Here is a 19,121-nt window from a genome sequence, read left to right as displayed (position 1 = left end):
AACAACGGACTTCAGACAAAAAAAAAAAAAAAAAAGCGAGCGGTTTGAGGAGCTGGAAAAAAATATGGCTCCCAGCTATAGGTTAGAGCGCAGAACGGAATAAGCCGAGGCTTCCATTTTGCTCCGCTTATTAGTTTTAATGAAGTCGGCTCAGCTTCCCTTTGTCACCCAAAAATGACAAAAAAATTATTAATTATTATTTGTAACTTTTTGAGAATTTTTTGGGAAAAGTTTTTTTTTTATTTCTTTTTTTTAAAAATCTTGCTTCAAATGGAAAAATTGTCGCAGTCGTGACCTTTTACCTCTTTTTGGCTGTTGTGTAGCTGTCAGGATTTTGCCGTTGTTTTTGATGTTCCAAAAACGTTCAATAGGCGCAATTTTTTTGTGTTTTATCTCGGATATTTATTTGATTACATTTTTGTGAGGCGTCGGGGGAATAAAATACAGGATATAAAGGCGTGATCAGTGGGCTGATCTTAGGGGAGATCACTGACTGAGAGTTACATGGTGGAAGAAGCAGGGTCCTTCAGCAGCACAGAGTATTTCAGGAGAGGAGTGTTCTTCTCTTGTGTTGGCACAGATACTGGGAGATGTTGCCGCTGTGGGATTCTGCCCTTTCCAGTATGTAACTCCCAGTGTGGTAACACAGGATCAGAACACTCCCCTCCTGAAATACTCTGTGCTGCTGTGGGATCCTGCTCTTTCCACTGAGTGTTTCAGGAGGGGAGTGTTCTTATCTTGTGTTAGCACAGAAACTGGTAGTTACATATAGGAAGGAGCAAAGTTCCCAGGAGCACAGAGTATTTCAGGAGAGGAGTGCTCTGATCTTGTGTTAGCACAGACATTGGAATTTACATAGGGTAAGGCGCATGGTCTCCAGCAGCACAGAGTGTTTCAGGAGAGCAGTGTCATGATCATGTGGGAGGTCACAGACTAATAGTAGAAGTAGGGTCCCCTAGCAGCACAGAGTATTTCAGGAGATTAGTGTGCTAATGTTGTGAAGAAGAAGGGCAGTCTAAGCAGCACAGAGTGTTTCAGGAGAAGCACACAAGTCTATGGAATAACTTTCTTTCTTGTTTAGTTTGTCTTCATGTTTCTCTTCCGCTCTCGTCTGAGACGTTCGGGTCCATGATGCTGAATCTGCTAATTGCTGCAAAATATGAAGCGAGGGGGGGGGGGGTAAATAGATGTCACCACCACATTAACCCCTTCAGTAATCCGTGGCCGCTGCCGATTTATCTCTAGGAACTGTCCAAAGAAAAGAAACTTATAAGCAGAAGGAAAATTACAGCTGATATTCAAAGAAAAGCCGGGTGACAACCAATATGGCCGCCATCACAGCTTCAACCCAGCTTTCCCAGATGCCTGAATGTCAACCTATTTAGTGTTACCACCTGTGCTCCTCCTGTATTTATTGTCACTGAGAAAGCTGGTTACCAGCCCTTAGGAAGCTTCCTGGTGGCCATTTTGCTTGTCACCCAGCTTTCCTAGATGCAGATATATTTAAGTAACGGCTGAAGAGAAGTTGACGACTCAAGGACTTGTATTTACTGTGGATATTTCTGTATTTCGGGGAGAAACGCTCTATAAGGTCTCCATCATCTGTACGTGGTCGTCCTTCAGGCCTCACAGGTAACTGATACAATTACATACATTACCCTGAATGTGTCGCTGGAGATGAGCGGCGCCCTCTATACCGTACATCAGCGAGGCTGAATTATTAACAATGACAATTTATAGATGTAAAATGTGCAAATTGAAAGAAAGACGATCACTTAGCTGCGACGTACAGGACTGAGAGGCACGAGGCTCCGGAGAAGTTTAAATTTCACTTGGAAAATATAATTAGTGGTTGAGACATCTCCTCCTGCGGAGCACGATCTACAGCCGCTAATCATCTTACTGCAGAGCGCCGCTGATCTCAGCTATAGAACGTTCCCTGACAACGACTCCGTATTTAAGGGATCACAGCCCCCAAATAGAGACGGCACTACAATCCCCATCATGGCATGTTCCTGCTCTGAGACAGTATCACACATGATAGGATTAGATACATAGCTCAGCAAACAGTATCACACATGATAGGATTAGATACACAGCTCAGCAGACAGTATCACACATGATAGGATTAGATACACAGCTCAGCAGACAGTATCACACATGATAGGATTAGATACATAGCTCAGCAAACAGTATCACACATGATAGGATTAGATACACAGCTCAGCAGACAGTATCACACATGATAGGATTAGATACACAGCTCAGCAGACAATATCACACATGATAGGATTAGATACACAGCTCAGCAGACAGTATCACACATGACAGGATTAGATACATAGCTCAGCAAACAGTATCACACATGATAGGATTAGATACACAGCTCAGCAGACAGCATCACACATGATAGGATTAGATACACAGCTCAGCAGACAGTATCACACAGGATAGGATTAGATACACAGCTCAGCAGACAGTATCACACATGATAGGATTAGATACATAGCTCAGCAAACAGTATCACACATGATAGGATTATATACACAGCTCAGCAGACAGTATCACACATGATAGGATTAGATACAGCAGCTCAGCAGACAGTATCACACATGATAGGATTAGATACACAGCTCAGCAGTCAGTATCACACATGATAGGATTAGATACACAGCTCAGCAGACAGTATCACAGATGATAGGATTAGATACACAGCTCAGCAGACAGTATCACACATGATAGATTTAGATACACGGCTCAGCAGACAGTATCACACATGATAGGATTAGATACACAGCTCAGCAGACAGTATCACAGATGATAGGATTAGATACACAGCTCAGCAGACAGTATCACACATGATAGGATTAGATACACAGCTCAGCAGACAGTATCACACATGATAGATTTAGATACACGGCTCAGCAGACCGTATCACACATGATAGGATTAGATACACAGCTCAGCAGACAGTATCACACATGATAGGATTAGATACAGCAGCTCAGCAGACAGTATCACACAGGATAGGATTAGATACACAGCTCAGCAGACAGTATCACAGATGATAGGATTAGATACACAGCTCAGCAGACAGTATCACACATGATAGGATTAGATACACAGCTCAGCAGACAGTATCACACATGATAGATTTAGATACACGGCTCAGCAGACCGTATCACACATGATAGGATTAGATACAGAGCTCAGCAGACAGTATCACACATGATAGGATTAGATACAGCAGCTCAGCAGACAGTATCACACAGGATAGGATTAGATACAGGGGCTCAGCAGACAGTATCACACATGATAGGATTAGATACACAGCTCTGCAGACAGTATCACACATGATAGGATTAGATACACAGCTCAGCAGACAGTATCACACATGATAGGATTAGATACACAGCTCAGCAGACAGTATCACACATGATAGGATTAGATACACAGCGCAGCAGACAGTATCACACATGATAGGATTAGATACAGCAGTTCAGCAAGTCATTATCAAACATACTAGATTTAGATACACAGCTCAGCAGACAGTATCACACATGATAGGATTAGATACACAGCTCAGCAGACAGTATCACACAGGATAGGATTAGATACAGCAGCTCAGCAGACAGTATCACACATGATAGGATTAGATACAGCGGCTCAGCAGACAGTATCACACATGATAGGATTAGATACACAGCTCAGCAGACAGTATCACACATGATAGGATTAGATACAGCAGCTCAGCAGACAATATCACACATGATAGGATTAGATACAGCGGCTCAGCAGACAGTATCACACATGATAGGATTAGATACAGCGGCTCAGCAGACAGTATCACATATGATAGGATTAGATACACAGCTCAGCAGACAGTATCACACATGATAGGATTAGATACACAGCTCAGCAGACAGTATCACACATGATAGGATTAGATACAGCGGCTCAGCAGACAGTATCACACATGATAGGATTAGATACACGGCTCAGCAGACAGTATCACACATGATAGGCTTAGATACACAGCTCAACAGACAGTATCACACATGATAGGATTAGATACACAGCTCAGCAGACAGTATCACACATACGGCTTAGATACACCAGCTTTTAAGGAGCTGCAGAGCAAAGCCCCATTGGAATATTGTAGGCGGCCATTAATGCTGATATTGTGAGTAGATTGGCGCGGTGCGTTGTCGTCGTTTCTGTGATGGACTCTTATGTACTAATTATTTGCTCACTTTAGACTTGGGGAGCTATAATTGTGTTGTCGTTCTCTCCGCACTCGTTATGTTCCACTCTAAATCCCCTTTTAAGCACAAATCGTTACCTTTCGGTATAAATAGCGGCACTTCCGCGTTCTCCTGTGGCCTCTGCTATAAGGTTAATTGAGTTCTCACAGGTAATATATATATTTGTTCCAACTTTAATACAATGTTTCAGGTAATGCTGTAATTGGATAAACAAGAACAAATAGGCTTTAAAGACTTTGAAGAAATGGAGGAAAATGCTTCACCGAGAATACGTTATTATACGTTACTTTATCCAAAGTTTTATCTCTTCTTTATACCGATATAGACAATGCTGCTATAACCTGGGTATCTTCTGTATATAATTATATATGTACAGCTGGTATAAGTTATACGTCTTCTGTATATAGTGATATGAAGCATGCTGGTATAACCTGGGTATCTTCTGTATATAATTATATATGTACAGCTAGTATGAGTTATACATCTTCTTGTATATAGTGATATGGAGCATGCTGGTATAACCTGGGTATCTTCTGTATATAATTATATATGTACAGCTGGTATAAATTATACATCTTCTTGTATATAGTGATATGGAGCATGCTGGTATAACCTGGGTATCTTCTGTATATAATTATATATGTACAGCTGGTATAAGTTATATATCTTCTTGTATGTAGTGATATGGAGCATGCTGGTATAACCTGGGTATCTTCTGTATATAATTATATATGTACAGCTGGTATAAGTTATATATCTTCTTGTATGTAGTGATATGGAGCATGCTGGTATAACCTGGGTATCTTCTGTATATAATTATATATGTACAGCTAGTATGAGTTATACATCTTCTTGTATATAGTGATATGGAGCATGCTGGTATAACCTGGGTATCTTCTGTATATAATTATATATGTACAGCTGGTATAAATTATACATCTTCTTGTATATAGTGATATGGAGCATGCTGGTATAACCTGGGTATCTTCTGTATATAATTATATATGTACAGCTGGTATAAGTTATACATCTTCTTGTATATAGTGATATGGAGCATGCTGGTATAACCTGGGTATCTTCTGTATATAATTATATATGTACAGCTGGTATAAGTTATACATCTTCTTGTATGTAGTGATATGGAGCATGCTGGTATAACCTGGGTATCTTCTGTATATAATTATATATGTACAGCTGGTATAAGTTATACATCTTCTTGTATGTAGTGATATGGAGCATGCTGGTATAACCTGGGTATCTTCTGTATATAATTATATATGTACAGCTGGTATAAGTTATACATCTTCTTGTATATAGTGATATGGAGCATGCTGGTATAACCTGCGTATCTTCTGTATATAATTATATATGTACAGCTGGTATAAGTTATACATCTTCTTGTATGTAGTGATATGGAGCATGCTGGTATAACCTGGGTATCTTCTGTATATAATTATATATGTACAGCTGGTATAAGTTATACATCTTCTTGTATATAGTGATATGGAGCATGCTGGTATAACCTGGGTATCTTCTGTATATAATTATATATGTACAGCTGGTATAAGTTATACATCTTCTTGTATATAGTGATATGGAGCATGCTGGTATAACCTGGGTATCTTCTGTATATAATTATATATGTACAGCTGGTATAAGTTATACATCTTCTTGTATATAGTGATATGGAGCATGCTGGTATAACCTGGGTATCTTCTGTATATAATTATATATGTACAGCTGGTATAAGTTATACATCTTCTTGTATATAGTGATATGGAGCATGCTGGTATAACCTGGGTATCTTCTGTATATAATTATATATGTACAGCTGGTATAAGTTATACATCTTCCTGTATATAGTGATATGAAGCATGCTGGTATAACCTGGGTATCTTCTGTATATAATTATATATGTACAGCTGGTATAAGTTATACATCTTCTTGTATATAGTGATATGGAGCATACTGGTATAACCCGGGTATCTTTTGTATATAATTATATATGTACAGCTGGTATAAGTTATACATCTTCCTGTATATAGTGATATGGAGCATGCTGGTATAACCTGGGTATCTTCTGTATATAATTATATATGTACAGCTGGTATAAGTTATACATCTTCTTGTATATAGTGATATGGAGCATGCTAGTATAACCTGGGTATCTTCTGTATATAATTATATACGTACAGCTGGTATAAGTTATACATCTTCTTGTATATAGTGATATGGAGCATGCTGGTATAACCTGGGTATCTTCTGTATATAATTATATATGCACAGCTGGTATAAGTTATACATCTTCCTGTATATAGTGATATGGAGCATGCTGGTATAACCTGGGTATCTTCTGTATATAATTATATATGTACAGCTGGTATAAGTTATACATCTTCTTGTATATAGTGATATGGAGCATGCTGGTATAACCTGGGTATCTTCTGTATATAATTATATATGTACAGCTGGTATAAGTTATACATCCTCTTGTATATAGTGATATGGAGCATGCGGGTATAACCTGGGTATCTTCTGTATATAATTATATATGTACAGCTGGTATAAGTTATACATCTTCTTGTATATAGTGATATGGAGCATGCTGGTATAACCTGGGTATCTCCTGTATATAATTATATATGTACAGCTGGTATAAGTTATGAATCTTCTTGTATATAGTGATATGGCGCATGCTGGTATAACCTGGGTATCTCCTGTATATAATTATATATGTACAGCTGGTATAAGTTATACATCTTCTTGTATATAGTGATATGGAGCATGCTGGTATAACCTGGGTATCTTCTGTATATAATTATATATGTACAGCTGGTATAAGTTATACATCTTCTTGTATATAGTGATATGGAGCATGCTGGTATAACCTGGGTATCTTCTGTATATAATTATATATGTACAGCTGGTATAAGTTCTACATCTTCCTGTATATAGTGACATGAAGCATGCTGGTATAACCTGGGTATCTTCTGTATATAATTATATATGTATAGCTGGTATAAGTTATACATCTTCTTGTATATAGTGATATGGAGCATACTGGTATAACCCGGGTATCTTCTGTATATAATTATATATGTACAGCTGGTATAAGTTATACATCTTCCTGTATATAGTGATATGGAGCATGCTGGTATAACCTGGGTATCTTCTGTATATAATTATATATGTACAGCTGGTATAAGTTATACATCTTCTTGTATATAGTGATATGGAGCATGCTAGTATAACCTGGGTATCTTCTGTATATAATTATATACGTACAGCTGGTATAAGTTATACATCTTCTTGTATATAGTGATATGGAGCATGCTGGTATAACCTGGGTATCTTCTGTATATAATTATATATGTACAGCTGGTAAAAGTTATACATCTTCTTGTATATAGTGATATGGAGCATGCTGGTATAACCTGGGTATCTTCTGTATATAATTATATATGTACAGCTGGTATAAGTTATACATCTTCTTGTATATAGTGATATGGAGCATGCTGGTATAACCTGGGTATCTTCTGTATATAATTATATATGTACAGCTGGTATAAGTTATACATCCTCTTGTATATAGTGATATGGAGCATGCTGGTATAACCTGGGTATCTTCTGTATGTAATTATATATGTACAGCTGGTATAAGTTATACATCTTCCTGTATATAGTGATATGGAGCATGCTGGTATAACCTGGGTATCTTCTGTATATAATTATATATGTACAGCTGGTATAAGTTATACATCTTCTTGTATATAGTGATATGGAGCATGCTGGTATAACCTGGGTATGTTCTGTATATAATTATATGTGTACAGCTGGTATAAGTTATACATCTTCTTGTATATAGTGATATGGAGCATGCTGGTATAACCTGGGTATCTTCTGTATATAATTATATATGTACAGCTGGTATAAGTTATACATCTTCTTGTATATAGTGATATGGAGAATGCTGGTATAACCTGGGTATCTTCTGTATAAAATTATATAGGTGCAGCTGGTATAAGTTACACATCTTCTTGTATATAGTGATATGGAGCATGCTGGTATAACCTGGGTATCTTCTGTATATAATGATATATGTACAGCTGGTATAAGTTATACATCTTCTTGTATATAGTGATATGGAGCATGCTGGTATAACCCGGGTATCTCCTGTATATAATTATATATGTACAGCTGGTATAAGTTATACATCTTCCTGTATATAGTGATATGGAGCATGCTGGTATAACCTGGGTATCTTCTGTATATAATTATATATGTACAGCTGGTATAAGTTATACATCTTCTTGTATATAGTGATATGGAGCATGCTGGTATAACCTGGGTATCTTCTGTATATAATTATATATGTACAGCTGGTATAAGTTATACATCTTCTTGTATATAGTGATATGGAGCATGCTGGTATAACCTGGGTATCTCCTGTATATAATTATATATGTACAGCTGGTATAAGTTATACATCTTCTTGTATATAGTGATATGGAGCATGCTGGTATAACCTGGGTATCTTCTGTATATAATTATATATGTACAGCTGGTATAAGTTATACATCTTCTTGTATATAGTGATATGGAGCATGCTGGTATAACCTGGGTATCTCCTGTATATAATTATATATGTACAGCTGGTATAAGTTATACATCTTCCTGTATATAGTGATATGGAGCATGCTGGTATAACCTGGGTATCTTCTGTATATAATTATATATGTACAGCTGGTATAAGTTATACATCTTCTTGTATATAGTGATATGGAGCATGCTGGTATAACCTGGGTATCTTCTGTATATAATTATATATGTACAGCTGGTATAAGTTACACATCTTCTTGTATATAGTGATATGGAGCATGCTGGTATAACCTGGGCATCTTCTGTATATAATTATATATGTATAGCTGGTATAAGTTATACATCTTCCTGTATATAGTGATATGGAGCATGCTGGTATAACCTGGGTATCTTCTGTATATAATTATATATGTACAGCTGGTAAAAGGTATACATCTTCTTGTATATAGTGACATGGAGCATGCTGGTATAACCTGGGTATCTTCTGTATATAATTATATATGTACAGCTGGTATAAGTTATGCATCTTCATGTATATAGTGATATGGAGCATGCTGGTATATCCTGGTTATCTTCTGTATATAATTATATATGTACAGCTAGTATAAGTTATACATCTTCCTGTATACAGTGATATGGAACATGCTGGTATAACCTGGGTATCTTCTGTATATAATTACATATGTACAGCTGGTATAAGTTATACATCTTCTTGTATATAGTGATATGGAGCATGCTGGTATAACCTGGGTATCTCCTGTATATAATTATATATGTACAGCTGGTATAAGTTATACATCTTCCTGTATATAGTGATATGGAGCATGCTGGTATAACCTGGGTATCTTCTGTATATAATTATATATGTACAGCTGGTATAAGTTATACATCTTCTTGTATATAGTGATATGGAGCATGCTGGTATAACCTGGGTATCTTCTGTATATAATTATATATGTACAGCTGGTATAAGTTACACATCTTCTTGTATATAGTGATATGGAGCATGCTGGTATAACCTGGGCATCTTCTGTATATAATTATATATGTATAGCTGGTATAAGTTATACATCTTCCTGTATATAGTGATATGGAGCATGCTGGTATAACCTGGGTATCTTCTGTATATAATTATATATGTACAGCTGGTATAAGTTATGCATCTTCTTGTATATAGTGATATGGAGCATGCTGGTATATCCTGGTTATCTTCTGTATATAATTATATATGTACAGCTGGTATAAGTTATACATCTTCCTGTATACAGTGATATGGAGCATGCTGGTATAACCCGGGTATCTTCTGTATATAATTATATATGTATAGCTGGTATAAGTTATACATCTTCCTGTATATAGTGATATGGAGCATGCTGGTATAACCTGGGTATCTTCTGTATATAATTATATATGTACAGCTGGTATAAGTTATGCATCTTCTTGTATATAGTGATATGGAGCATGCTGGTATATCCTGGTTATCTTCTGTATATAATTATATATGTACAGCTGGTATAAGTTATACATCTTCTTGTATATAGTGATATGGAACATGCTGGTATAACCTGGGTATCTTCTGTATATAATTATATATGTACAGCTGGTATAAGTTATACATCTTCTTGTATATCGTGATATGGAGCATGCTGGTATAACCTGGGTATCTTCTGTATATAATTATATATGTACTGCTGGTATAAGTTATACATCTTTTTGTATATAGTGATATGGAGCATGCTGGTATAACCTGGGTATCTCCTGTATATAATTATATATGTACAGCAGGTATAAGTTATATATCTTCTTGTATATAGTGATATGGAGCATGCTGGTATAACCTGGGTATCTTCTGTATATAATTATATATGCACAGCTGGTATAAGTTATACATCTTCTTGTATATAGTGATATGGAGCATGCTGGTATAACCCGGGTATCTTCTGTATATAATTATATATGTACAGCTGGTATAAGTTATACATCTTGTATATAGTGATATGGAGCATGCTGGTATAACCTGGGTATCTCCTGTATATAATTATATATGTACAGCTGGTATAAGTTATACATCTTCTTGTATATAGTGATATGGAGCATGCTGCTATAACCTGGGTATCTTCTGTATATAATTATATATGTACAGCTGGTATAAGTTATACATCTTCTTCTATATAGTGATATGGAGCATGCTGGTATAACCTGGGTATCTTCTGTATATAATTATATATGTACAGCTGGTATAAGTTATACATCTTCCTGTATATAGTGATATGGAGCATTCTGGTATAACCTGTGCATCTTCTGTATATAATGATATATGTGCAGCTGGTATAAGTTATACATCTTCTTGTATACAGTGATATGGAGCATGCTGGTATAACCTGGGTATCTTCTGTATATAATTATATATGTACAGCTGGTATAAGTTATACATCTTCTTGTATATAGTGATATGGAATATGCTGGTATAACCTGGGTATCTTCTGTATATAATTATATATGTACAGCTGGTATAAGTTATATATCTTCTTGTATATAGTGATATGGACCATGCTGGTATAACCTGGGTATCTTCTGTATATAATTATATATGTACAGCTGGTATAAGTTATACATCTTCTTGTATATAGTGATATGGAGCATGCTGGTATAACCTGGGTATCTTCTGTATATAATTATATATGTACAGCTGGTATAAGTTATACATCTTCTTGTATATAGTGATATGGAGCATGCTGGTATAACCTGGGTATCTTCTGTATATAATTATATATGTACAGCTGGTATAAGTTATACATCTTCTTGTATATAGTGATATGGAGCATGCTGGTATAACCTGGGTATCTTCTGTATATAATTATATATGTACAGCTGGTATAAGTTATACATCTTCCTGTATATAGTGATATGGAGCATGCTGGTATAACCTGGGTATCTTCTGTATATAATTATATATGTACAGCTGGTATAAGTTATACATCTTCCTGTATATAGTGATATGGAGCATGCTGGTATAACCTGGGCATCTTCTGTATATAATTATATATGTACAGCTGGTATAAGTTATACATCTTCTTGTATATAGTGATATGGAGCATGCTGGTATAACCTGGGTATCTTCTGTATATAATTATATATGTACAGCTGGTATAAGTTATATATCTTCTTGTATATAGTGATATGGAGGACGCTGGTATAACCTGGGCATCTTCTGTATATAATTATATATGTACAGCTGGTATAAGTTATACATCTTCTTGTATATAGTGATATGGAGGACGCTGGTATAACCTGGGCATCTTCTGTATATAATTATATATGTACAGCTGGTATAAGTTATACATCTTCTTGTATATAGTGATATGGAGCATGCTGGTATAACCTGGGTATCTCCTGTATATAATTATATATGTACAGCTGGTATAAGTTATACATCTTCTTGTATATAGTGATATGAAGCATGCTGGTATAACCTGGTATCTTCGGTATCTTCTGTATATAATTATATATGTACAGCTGGTATAAGTTATACATCTTCCTGTATATAGTGATATGGAGCATGCTGGTATAACCTGGGTATCTTCTGTATATAATTATATATGTACAGCTGGTAAAAGGTATACATCTTCTTGTATATAGTGACATGGAGCATGCTGGTATAACCTGGGTATCTTCTGTATATAATTATATATGTACAGCTGGTATAAGTTATGCATCTTCATGTATATAGTGATATGGAGCATGCTGGTATATCCTGGTTATCTTCTGTATATAATTATATATGTACAGCTAGTATAAGTTATACATCTTCCTGTATACAGTGATATGGAACATGCTGGTATAACCTGGGTATCTTCTGTATATAATTACATATGTACAGCTGGTATAAGTTATACATCTTCTTGTATATAGTGATATGGAGCATGCTGGTATAACCTGGGTATCTCCTGTATATAATTATATATGTACAGCTGGTATAAGTTATACATCTTCCTGTATATAGTGATATGGAGCATGCTGGTATAACCTGGGTATCTTCTGTATATAATTATATATGTACAGCTGGTATAAGTTATACATCTTCTTGTATATAGTGATATGGAGCATGCTGGTATAACCTGGGTATCTTCTGTATATAATTATATATGTACAGCTGGTATAAGTTACACATCTTCTTGTATATAGTGATATGGAGCATGCTGGTATAACCTGGGCATCTTCTGTATATAATTATATATGTATAGCTGGTATAAGTTATACATCTTCCTGTATATAGTGATATGGAGCATGCTGGTATAACCTGGGTATCTTCTGTATATAATTATATATGTACAGCTGGTATAAGTTATGCATCTTCTTGTATATAGTGATATGGAGCATGCTGGTATATCCTGGTTATCTTCTGTATATAATTATATATGTACAGCTGGTATAAGTTATACATCTTCCTGTATACAGTGATATGGAGCATGCTGGTATAACCCGGGTATCTTCTGTATATAATTATATATGTATAGCTGGTATAAGTTATACATCTTCCTGTATATAGTGATATGGAGCATGCTGGTATAACCTGGGTATCTTCTGTATATAATTATATATGTACAGCTGGTATAAGTTATGCATCTTCTTGTATATAGTGATATGGAGCATGCTGGTATATCCTGGTTATCTTCTGTATATAATTATATATGTACAGCTGGTATAAGTTATACATCTTCTTGTATATAGTGATATGGAACATGCTGGTATAACCTGGGTATCTTCTGTATATAATTATATATGTACAGCTGGTATAAGTTATACATCTTCTTGTATATCGTGATATGGAGCATGCTGGTATAACCTGGGTATCTTCTGTATATAATTATATATGTACTGCTGGTATAAGTTATACATCTTTTTGTATATAGTGATATGGAGCATGCTGGTATAACCTGGGTATCTCCTGTATATAATTATATATGTACAGCAGGTATAAGTTATATATCTTCTTGTATATAGTGATATGGAGCATGCTGGTATAACCTGGGTATCTTCTGTATATAATTATATATGCACAGCTGGTATAAGTTATACATCTTCTTGTATATAGTGATATGGAGCATGCTGGTATAACCCGGGTATCTTCTGTATATAATTATATATGTACAGCTGGTATAAGTTATACATCTTGTATATAGTGATATGGAGCATGCTGGTATAACCTGGGTATCTCCTGTATATAATTATATATGTACAGCTGGTATAAGTTATACATCTTCTTGTATATAGTGATATGGAGCATGCTGCTATAACCTGGGTATCTTCTGTATATAATTATATATGTACAGCTGGTATAAGTTATACATCTTCTTCTATATAGTGATATGGAGCATGCTGGTATAACCTGGGTATCTTCTGTATATAATTATATATGTACAGCTGGTATAAGTTATACATCTTCCTGTATATAGTGATATGGAGCATTCTGGTATAACCTGTGCATCTTCTGTATATAATGATATATGTGCAGCTGGTATAATTTATACATCTTCTTGTATACAGTGATATGGAGCATGCTGGTATAACCTGGGTATCTTCTGTATATAATTATATATGTACAGCTGGTATAAGTTATACATCTTCTTGTATATAGTGATATGGAGTATGCTGGTATAACCTGGGTATCTTCTGTATATAATTATATATGTACAGCTGGTATAAGTTATATATCTTCTTGTATATAGTGATATGGACCATGCTGGTATAACCTGGGTATCTTCTGTATATAATTATATATGTACAGCTGGTATAAGTTATACATCTTCTTGTATATAGTGATATGGAGCATGCTGGTATAACCTGGGTATCTTCTGTATATAATTATATATGTACAGCTGGTATAAGTTATACATCTTCTTGTATATAGTGATATGGAGCATGCTGGTATAACCTGGGTATCTTCTGTATATAATTATATATGTACAGCTGGTATAAGTTATACATCTTCTTGTATATAGTGATATGGAGCATGCTGGTATAACCTGGGTATCTTCTGTATATAATTATATATGTACAGCTGGTATAAGTTATACATCTTCCTGTATATAGTGATATGGAGCATGCTGGTATAACCTGGGTATCTTCTGTATATAATTATATATGTACAGCTGGTATAAGTTATACATCTTCCTGTATATAGTGATATGGAGCATGCTGGTATAACCTGGGCATCTTCTGTATATAATTATATATGTACAGCTGGTATAAGTTATACATCTTCTTGTATATAGTGATATGGAGCATGCTGGTATAACCTGGGTATCTTCTGTATATAATTATATATGTACAGCTGGTATAAGTTATATATCTTCTTGTATATAGTGATATGGAGGACGCTGGTATAACCTGGGCATCTTCTGTATATAATTATATATGTACAGCTGGTATAAGTTATACATCTTCTTGTATATAGTGATATGGAGGACGCTGGTATAACCTGGGCATCTTCTGTATATAATTATATATGTACAGCTGGTATAAGTTATACATCTTCTTGTATATAGTGATATGGAGCATGCTGGTATAACCTGGGTATCTCCTGTATATAATTATATATGTACAGCTGGTATAAGTTATACATCTTCTTGTATATAGTGATATGAAGCATGCTGGTATAACCTGGGCATCTTCTGTATATAATTATATATGTACAGCTGGTATAAGTTATACATCTTCTTGTATATAGTGATATGGAGCATGCTGGTATAACCTGGGCATCTTCTGTATATAATTATATATGTACAGCTGGTATAAGTTATACATCTTCCTGTATATAGTGATATGGAGCATGCTGGTATAACCTGGGTATCTTCTGTATATAATTATATATGTACAGCTGGTATAAGTTATACATCTTCTTGTATATAGTGATATGGAGCATGCTGGTATAACCTGGGTATCTCCTGTATATAATTATATATGTACAGCTGGTATAAGTTATACATCTTCTTGTATATAGTGATATGGAGCATGCTGGTATAACCTGGGTATCTTCTGTATATAATTATATATGTACAGCTGGTATAAGTTATATATCTTCTTGTATATAGTGATATGGAGGACGCTGGTATAACCTGGGCATCTTCTGTATATAATTATATATGTACAGCTGGTATAAGTTATACATCTTCTTGTATATAGTGATATGGAGGACGCTGGTATAACCTGGGCATCTTCTGTATATAATTATATATGTACAGCTGGTATAAGTTATACATCTTCTTGTATATAGTGATATGGAGCATGCTGGTATAACCTGGGTATCTCCTGTATATAATTATATATGTACAGCTGGTATAAGTTATACATCTTCTTGTATATAGTGATATGAAGCATGCTGGTATAACCTGGGCATCTTCTGTATATAATTATATATGTACAGCTGGTATAAGTTATACATCTTCTTGTATATAGTGATATGGAGCATGCTGGTATAACCTGGGCATCTTCTGTATATAATTATATATGTACAGCTGGTATAAGTTATACATCTTCCTGTATATAGTGATATGGAGCATGCTGGTATAACCTGGGTATCTTCTGTATATAATTATATATGTACAGCTGGTATAAGTTATACATCTTCTTGTATATAGTGATATGGAGCATGCTGGTATAACCTGGGTATCTCCTGTATATAATTATATATGTACAGCTGGTATAAGTTATACATCTCCTTGTATATAGTGATATGGAGCATGCTGGTATAACCTGGGTATCTTCTGTATATAATTATATATGTACAGCTGGTATAAGTTATACATCTCCTTGTATATAGTGATATGGAGCATGCTGGTATAACCTGGGTATCTTCTGTATATAATTATATATGTACAGCTGGTATAAGTTATACATCTTCTTGTATATAGTGATATGGAGCATGCTGGTATAACCTGGGTATCTCCTGTATATAATTATATATGTACAGCAGGTATAAGTTATACATCTTCTTGTATATAGTGATATGGAGCATGCTGGTATAGCCTGGATATCTTCTGTATATAATTATATATGTACAGCTGGTATAAGTTATACATCTTCCCGTATATAGTGATATGGAGCATGCTGGTATAACCTGGGTATCTTCTGTATATAATTATATATGTACAGCTGGTATAAGTTATACATCTTCTTGTATATAGTGATATGGAGCATGCTGGTATAGCCTGGATATCTTCTGTATATAATTATATATGTACAGCTGGTATAAGTTATACATCTTCCCGTATATAGTGATATGGAGCATGCTGGTATAACCTGGGTATCTTCTGTATATAATTATATATGTACAGCTGGTATAAGTTATACATCTCCTTGTATATAGTGATATGGAGCATGCTGGTATAACCTGGGTATCTTCTGTATATAATTATATATGTACAGCTGGTATAAGTTATACATCTTCTTGTATATAGTGATATGGAGCATGCTGGTATAACCTGGGTATCTTCTGTATATAATTATATATGTACAGCAGGTATAAGTTATACATCTTCCCGTATATAGTGATATGGAGCATGCTGGTATAACCTGGGTATCTTCTGTATATAATTATATATGTACAGCTGGTATAAGTTATACATCTTCTTGTATATAGTGATATGGAACATGCTGGTATAACCTGGGTATCTTTCTGTAGTAGAAACAAATTCTGGATAAGTATGGACTGGATATTTAGTTGGTTTGTTCTGCAGATTTACAGACAGACACATCAGGCATGAATCTGCTGGATCCTGAGAGGTAGCGGCTTGGATAAAAGCTTACATGTTCGCTCATCTTTAAAAACATCTTCTTTGGGAAACCGCAGGCCAAGAGATGCCCCCCATCGAGTTTCGGATAAATAAAGCTCCAACACACTCAAAAATAAGGGGAAAGAAAAGGATTGGACAGAATTCTGCAGTGGAGGAAAGTGTCAATATCTGTGCTTATTACCAAAGTTTTCTTTTAAATTTAAGATTTATAGGCGCTATATGTTGTGTTGACCTTGGATCATGGCGCTATGTGTGGTATTACGCCCCTCACCCACTATAACACACATACAGGGTTCTCCTATCTATCTATCTATCTATCTATCTATCTATCTATCTATCTATCTATCTATCTATCTATCTATCTATCTATCTATCTCATATCTATCTATCTATCTATCTATCTATCTATCATCTATCTATCTATCTATCTATCTATCTATCTATCTATCTATCTATCTATCTATCTATCTATCTATCTATCTATCTCATATCTATCTATCTATCTATCTCGTATCTATCTATCTATCTATCTATCTATCTCATATCTATCTATCTCATATCTATCTATCTCATATCTATCTATCTATCTATCTATCTCATATCTATCTATCTATCTATCTATCTATCTATCTATCTCATATCTATCTATCTATCTATCTATCTATCTATCTATCTATCTATCTATCTATCTATCTATCTATCTATCTATCTATCTATCTCATATCTATCTATCTATCTATCTATCTCATATCTATCTATCTATCTATCTATCTATCTATCTATCTATCTATCTATCTATCTATCTATCATCTATCTATCTCTATCTATCTATCTCATATCTATCTCATATCTATCTATCTATCTATCTATCTATCTATCTATCTATCTATCTATCTATCTATCTATCTATCTATCTATCTATCTATCTATCTCATATCTATCTATCTATCTATCTATCTCATATCTATCTATCTATCTATCTATCTATATCCTATCTATCTATCTATCTATCTATCTATCTATCTATCTATCTATCTATCTATCTATCTATCTATCTATCTATCTATCTATCTATCTATCTCATATCTATCTATCTATCTCATATCTATCTATCTCATATCTATCTATCTATCTCATATCTATCTATCTATCTATCTATCTATCTCATATCTATCTCATATCTATCTATCTATCTATCTATCTATCTATCTATCTATCTATCTATCTATCTATCTATCACCACTGCAGTAATTTGCCCCCAAAATAATAATCCTTGGGTTTCATTTTTCGCCCGCAGTCCCACAGAAACCCGACTTGTAAGCACATAATTTGCAGGCGTTGGAGTTTTATGCCTAAAATTAGAAGATGTAAAGTAGAAACCTTTTTATTTTTTCCCTTCTTTGCACGGAGGTGATTTTCCTACAGCGGTCGTAGTGAATGCCAGATTCTTTTTTTTTTTGCA

The 19,121-nt window shown here is 34.8% G+C and overlaps 1 long non-coding RNA gene across 2 annotated transcripts in view; it reads right to left on the bottom strand.

Annotated features, from left to right (window-relative positions):
• Window positions 1-398: 398 nt before the first annotated feature.
• The window catches only part of LOC142665879 (uncharacterized), a 36,353-nt gene continuing 17,630 nt past the window's right edge, over window positions 399-19,121 (bottom strand). For both annotated transcript variants that reach the window (XR_012851593.1, XR_012851592.1), the window contains exon 4: window positions 399-1,150. This is a non-coding gene — a long non-coding RNA (uncharacterized LOC142665879). The remainder of the gene's footprint in view (window positions 1,151-19,121) is intronic.

This window comes from Rhinoderma darwinii, chromosome 13 (genome assembly GCF_050947455.1).
Source record: "Rhinoderma darwinii isolate aRhiDar2 chromosome 13, aRhiDar2.hap1, whole genome shotgun sequence".
Taxonomy (NCBI): domain Eukaryota; kingdom Metazoa; phylum Chordata; class Amphibia; order Anura; family Rhinodermatidae; genus Rhinoderma; species Rhinoderma darwinii.
This window is presented reverse-complemented; position numbering and strand designations above follow the sequence as displayed.